Here is a 7,043-nt window from a genome sequence, read left to right as displayed (position 1 = left end):
TTCAGATCGTGAACACTAGAAATTTTGAAATATGGAGGAAATGAAGGTGTTTGATTTTATCATATATCATATAGAATACGTCCGAGCACACCAACTTCAACTCTTGACAGAGGTCGGCAGAAAGCGCTCAGGTCTCAACAAGCTCCTAAAATGTTGTGAAGCAGGCTGACACCTTGCCTCATAATGCAGTCAGTGTATTCTCCGGAGAACAATTCTCTCTGATCCAGGGAGCGCGCCAGTGCAGAGCAATCTCTCCCCAACATCCCTGCAACACTTAATTAACTGTTAGCACAGTTTGCACATGGCGGAGAGGAAGATGTCACAGATCATCAAGTCTCTAGGTGCAGTTACAGCAATTAAGGGCCTTATCGCACCTTCTCTTGCTTTCTCTCTTACTTTATCTCTCTGCACTCATTTGGTTCACTTCCAGCTCGTTTTTAAGAGCCCAGTATGCTAATCAAATCATTTCTACTATGCAATTCCACATTGTTATTTAAAGTCTTAATGATGGATGGATGGATGGATGGATGGATGGATGGATGGATGGATGGATGGATGGATGGATGGATGGATGGATGGATGGATGGATGGATGGATGGATGGATGGATGGATGGATGGATGGATAGATAGATAGATAGATAGATAGATAGATAGATAGATAGATAGATAGATAGATAGATAGATAGATAGATAGATAGATAGATAGATAGATAGATAGATAGATAGATAGATAGATAGATAGATAGATAGATAGATAGATAGATAGTATTTTGCTTTTAATTCCAGCATGGGCTTCAGCTACAGTCACCTTGCTTTCTCAATGATCTAATTGAAGTCATGCAGTTTCCTTTCCTTCCAAACGTTCATTCATTTACTTTTTCTCCAGCCCCCAGTTCTTTTTTTCCTCTGTTGGTGGAGCTCACCAGTGGGGTGCTTAATGCACTTGGCCCTGAAGTGAGCTGAAGTGAAGTGTGCATGATGGTCCTCGAGTGTTGCCTGTTGAATACACACCCTCTTGACTATAGGAACACACAGCTCTCATTCGCTCTCCCCCTCTCTCTCCTAGGCAGGATGCTCTATTTAACTTCCCTTGTTCTTTAACATCTAGAACAGATACAGTTTTGAAATACCACACTGTGCATAAATTTAGTAGCAAAATTACCAGTTTTCCTTATGTCTTGACCGCTGAGGTTTTGGAAGCGCTTTATTTGAAGCCTGTGTTTGCAATATAGTTCTATAGTGAAAATGTAATATATTATAATGTGAATTTAACCCCAAATTAATATTGCAATATTATTAATTTAGTTGGTAAGTGGTAATTTAATAATATATTCTCAATGTGTATTGAAATTCATTATGAATACCAATATAATGCATGTGCATTTAATTTATATATACATGTGATAAATTCAAAATCCTTAACGCGTTAAAATAATTGTACACAAAAACAAATAAATTACTCAAGCAATAAAAAAAACTTATTGAAATTGAGTCATTAATGTAATTTGCGTCATGCAGTTGGATGATTTTAGAAGTCGAGCGCATTACTATGGCACAAGCACCTGTAACCCTGGGTGGAAATTTCTATTCAAACCCTTCAACCCGATTTTGCTTCTCTGTTTGCAATCAGATCATTTTAAGACGCTAAACTCCGGGAAATTTTTCAGTTCAATGATCCAGTAAGCAAATTCATTGAAACAATCAGTCCATAACAACGTTAAAAAAGACAGGCTGATTGCATTAGAGATGGCAGAGAGAATTGAGACTCGCATTGCGTTTTCAGTGAATTATTCATTCCAGTGTGTTTTTCGCTTTAAAACACAAGCTCTGTCTAATAAAACAAAACCGTGTCTCGCTAGTGAAGTTTTGATGGATGCAGTTTGTAATCAAGGTAAAGGCGATTGCGGTGATGTACAGGAGTCGTAAGTAAGCATGTGTGAGTCTGTTATATTGATGCACAAATATCAATATCATGGTCCTGTTTGGTATCGCAACTTGACTTAATGTAAGCGATATCTTTGCCGTTGCACTGTTCAGATACTGTACACTGTACATTTTGAAAAGTTTTTTTCTGTAATGTTTTTTTTTTCATGGGTGCTTTGGTGTGGACAAAATTATGAAATAAATTGACTCCTTATATCATTTGGTTATTTGGTATCCTTTTGGAGTCTCCAAGTGTCCTTTTTTAAAAAGACACCTACATTTACCTTGAAAAAAGCTTGCAGAAAATACATTGTTGAGAGAGACACCCTTCAGTCTCATGGATTACTTTGCTGGATATAGCAAATGATGACAAAATAAATGTGTTAAACTATATAAACGGTGTATGCTTAATTTCACGATAAGTGTGCGGTTAATCTTAAAAAACATTATCTATTGACAGCCCTAATATACTTTATATCTTATATTAGTATAGTCAAAATCTGCTAAGGGTTAGAAATGGAAATGGTTCTAAAAAGTGATTTTTCACTATTATTGACAACAGGATCTGCATTTTCATGGTTTAAAACAAACAGCTTTGTGCAACAAAATCTTTCTTTTCCGGGGAAAAAAAATTAACTTGACTTGACTTTTTTCTTGACAAAACTTGACAAAAGTCAACGAATTTGCGAATGTACCATTTTTGACAAGCCAAACATGTCAGTCTCTGAGTAACATGTAATTTATTTAAGCCACTTTATTCCTTAAAATAAGTACAATGAACTACAGAAGAACATTTCAAACGTCTTTTCAGCACATTTTATAATTACACAAAAATCAGTCATAGTTCACCTCTCATGCACATGATCACGTCCTTCAAAAGCTTAGGCCTGCTGTCATTTTCAATTGACAACATTAGCCGGATTTCCATTATAGATTTTCTAAATGTTGATAACTATTGTTATCTATTGTTAAAAACTATTGTGAAATTACTGTGTTTCCATTAATCAATGTTATGCGACTAAAACATAATTGTTTCCTCTCGCGATAAGTCGTTCCAAAACTCATGGCACCGGATGTAGTAGGTGTAAGTATATCGCAGCCACCGCACTAGCCATTATTTTTTATCAAAGGAGACGTACTGTAGGCGTGTTATCCAAGCATTAATGGCAAGGAAAGCCTTGGTATAAGGGGTCTTGATAAATTGTGCCATTTTTTTGTTGCTGCTTAGAATCCAGTATTCCCGTATTTCTTTTGTCTTTTATGAGTTTAATGAAGAACTCTGTGTCGTCTTCTGTCCAAATATACTGCGCCATCTTTAAAGAGCGATCTAATTTTACGTACGCCAGGTGAACATTGCAGTTTTGCAAAATATTCCTTTTTCAAATTGTCTGAAAAACCACCTCATGCAAGCGTAAAAACCTTTTGTGAAATTGACGTGTTTTCATATATATGTATTGTATCTGCCCAAACTAGAAAGGGCCGAGTCAGGTTATAAACTGTGTTTTGCTGTCTTTATCTGCCTCACTCGTACTGGCCTGAAGCCTGATGCTTAGCACTGACGAGGCTGCAGGTTGACCTCTGACCCCTGCCCTGTGCTTGTCTCTCTGGTGTGTTCCTCTTTGTCAGGTGTTAAATGAGAACTCTACATCTGTTGGCCCTGACAGTGCGACCTGCTATCGATCCTCCCGACAGCCAGAGGAGCAGTGGGGGGTGGGCTATATACGGATTGGAGCAAGAGTAGATATTGCACAACAAAATGGGAGTAAAGAGTGAAGAAATGAAATTTTTACACTTTCAAGAAGATACGACTGCTGTTGGCTAATGCAAAAATCATTGTCACAATTCTGACTGTTCTAGGTTGTTGTTACTGCGTTACAAAGGTGTTCAAAAGAATTCTGGTCCTGAGATAGTGCTCAAGTCTTGTGCCAAAATTGAATACGTTGGGTTTGGTTCAAATAATAGCGATGCTTGCTTTAGCAAAGTTATACCATTCTATGCACCTGCTGTTTGTGTGTATTTGTATGTGACTAGGTCTTTTGTACATGATGACCCATCACAATGCCTCTCACTTCCTCTGAATGCCCTACAAGAGTGCTGTTAATTTACTCTTGAGGCCAGCAAGTGCTCTCTCATTTGCATAAACTTGATGGCGGAGAAATCAGTAAGCGTTACACGTTCACATTCTGCACACGGCCTACCAACCAGACAAATATTAACACATTAGATTCTGTTTTTCGTAGCCAAATCAAAACTAAGATGTTTGTTATACAGGTAGCATCAATCTTTGTACATGAAGGAATAACTTAATGATGTGGGACACCTTTTGACTAAATCAGGGTTATTGTAGTTAACAAAAAATGTAACAAAAATGTAAAAAAAAAAAACATTTTCGTCACTTGAAATAAAATAAATGGTAACTAAAATAAAAATGAAATCTAAAAAAACTAGATATGTATATATACTGTGTGTATATATATATAAATTATTATTATTATATATTGTTTTAGGTACACCTGTTCAACTGCTTGTTAATTCGAGGCATTTGCAATTATCACACAAAAAAATAGACAAATGTGAAAAATCCCTGGTGGATAATTACTCAAAGTGTTGAAAGTGAGTGACTAGATTGGTGAATGGATGGATGGATGGATGGATAGATGGATTGATTGTTTCAGCTCTATCAATCATTGGTCTGGTACCACAGTCACCTTCACATTTCCCTGAGCACCTCAACCAGACGCTCTACAGAAATAATAAGACCACAGAGAGGGGAGAGAAACGGAAGGAGGGAACACATTTCTTTCTCTTTCTCTCCCCATGGGTGCAGTGATTGATGTGCTGTGTTAGTAGTGTATTTCCCCCATGTCTCTCTCCCTCCATCTCTCTTTTCCTTTCTTGCTCTCGTTTTCCCAGATGAAGGTCTCATCAGACGTCTCTTCTAAGGCAAGTGGACAGGTTTCATTTTGCCTCCATTACAGAAGCCACAGGAGAATCATTCTGCTTCAAAGGCCTCTGATTGTGTAATCAGCCATTTGCTGGAATGCTTTGAGTAATCAGGGAACAATTGTATGCTGAGAAGGATTGAGCGTCTGTGTGTGTGAGTGCGTCCCTCTGTCTGTCTGTGTGCCTGTGACTTGGCCTGCTTCACGAGGGGTCGTTCGGATGTCAGTCAACCCTGAAGTATTTACAGCTGACCACCTGAAGCCTGAAATGTAACATTTGACCTCTCTCTCACACATGACCCCATGACAAAACAGCTGACAGACTGGAAGACAGGCCTACGGGCATGATACTTACTGTTAAAGAGAACAGATTTACAGATCCGACTTGACTACTGTATCAGGTGGTTGACTTTGTCCCCATTATTGGAGGTCTGCCTGAAATCTGCCTGTCATTCATATTGTTCTTGTTTGTTGTTATAGTAGAGCTTAATTTAACTACTTTTACCATTGCAATTTGAGTAAAAGTGCCATATATTTTCCTCCACAATCAGTATATTTTAGATTCTGCTTATCTGTACTTATCTATTGGCACAGTTGGCTTGTTTACTGGATGATTTTATGGGATAGTTTACAAAAAAATGAAATGTCTGTCATCATTTACTAACTCTCATTTCGTTCCAACCTGTATGACTTTCCTCTGCTGAACACAAGAAGATTGGTTGAAGAATGTTGGTAACCGAACCGTTTTGGGCCTCTCTCACTTCCATTGTATGGACAAAAAAGCATTTCTCCTTTTGTGTTCCACATAAAAAAAATTCATGTAGGTTTGGAACAACATTTGGGCGAGTAAATGATGACAGAATTTTTGGGACAGATCTATTAGTTTAAGACATTAAAGTGTCATGAAACGCAGATTTGAGGGTAACCTATTTTTAAAATATAACCCTATGGCGAAAAACTCACAAAAATTTTGTCATTAAAGACTACTAACAACTATCATGATCAAAACAAATACATTTTTTATAAAAATAAAAACATTTTAAATAACAAATCAGTTATATTTCTTTATTTTTATTTCTAACAACAACAAAAAGATACAAATAAAATTAAATATAAAAATGCAATAAGTAGGCCTATGTTGCAATTATTATAACAATAATTGCAATATGTCTGAAAAGGAGCAGGATGAAGCAGAAGCTTAAAGCTGTTAGGAAAAACATTTAAAAGGTCTGATTATATTTATATTTTCATTATATTTACAAGCACTACAATCTTAGTAGAAATTATACACATCAGTTTAACACAGAAAAAATAAAGGCATAGTTAGTTTTTTCCTCTTTGAATTTTCCGTCTACTTCATTGTCTTCTGTGTATCAGAATAATTCATTGTGTCATCGCGTTCATGATCAGACGTACCGAAATGAACAGTGTACTATCCAGTCATGGCAGCCAATCATCACTCCAAATAAGCGCATATACCTCACTTTTCGAAATGGCTCAGAAAAACTATTTTTCCTTAATAATAAACTCGAGTGCTATCATTTTTTTTCATTGATGTGTAACCTGTACATATCTGATAACATATCAAAAAAATTGTTTTAGGGTTTCATGACACTTTAAGGCAGAATTTTATATAAAGCTGCTTTGAAACAGCATAGATTGTGAAAAGCATTATGCAAATAAAAAGACTTGACTTATGAGGAAAGCAAAATACCAGCGCAGTCCCATGAGTTTCATTAGCCAATGAGATCAGCCACAACAAGACAGCAAGATATTTCATTAGAAACCTGTACATGTCAGTTATAGTTTGTCATTTGTAGGAGATGCACTGGAGTCGCTCTAGTGTTGTAAACAATGTTATTTCCCAAAACACTCACACCTGCTGCACTCATGGGTAGTTTGTGTGCAAATACAATCCAGCAAAGGTGGATTCCCAGCATCCTGAGACACTTGCTCAGCATTTGTTCTATCAGTTTCAGAGGCAGTGATTGGGTAATTACTCTCCGTGGTGGGATAGTTTGTTTTGAGTGTTTTGTGAGTGAAGACGTATCGACACATGGGGAGAAATCGATGTTTCGGGTCTGAGGGTGAGACAGACACAGAGAGAGAGCATGTTCAATTCATGTCTCCACTCGTGTGAGCTTCTGTATCCCAGTGTTTTTGCATTTCACCAGCAG

The sequence above is a fragment of the Scardinius erythrophthalmus genome (assembly GCF_964197995.2).
Source record: "Scardinius erythrophthalmus genome assembly, chromosome: 23".
NCBI classification, from domain to species: Eukaryota; Metazoa; Chordata; class Actinopteri; order Cypriniformes; family Leuciscidae; genus Scardinius; species Scardinius erythrophthalmus.
The sequence above is the reverse complement of the archived record's forward strand: the minus strand, read 5'-3'. Positions refer to the sequence as shown.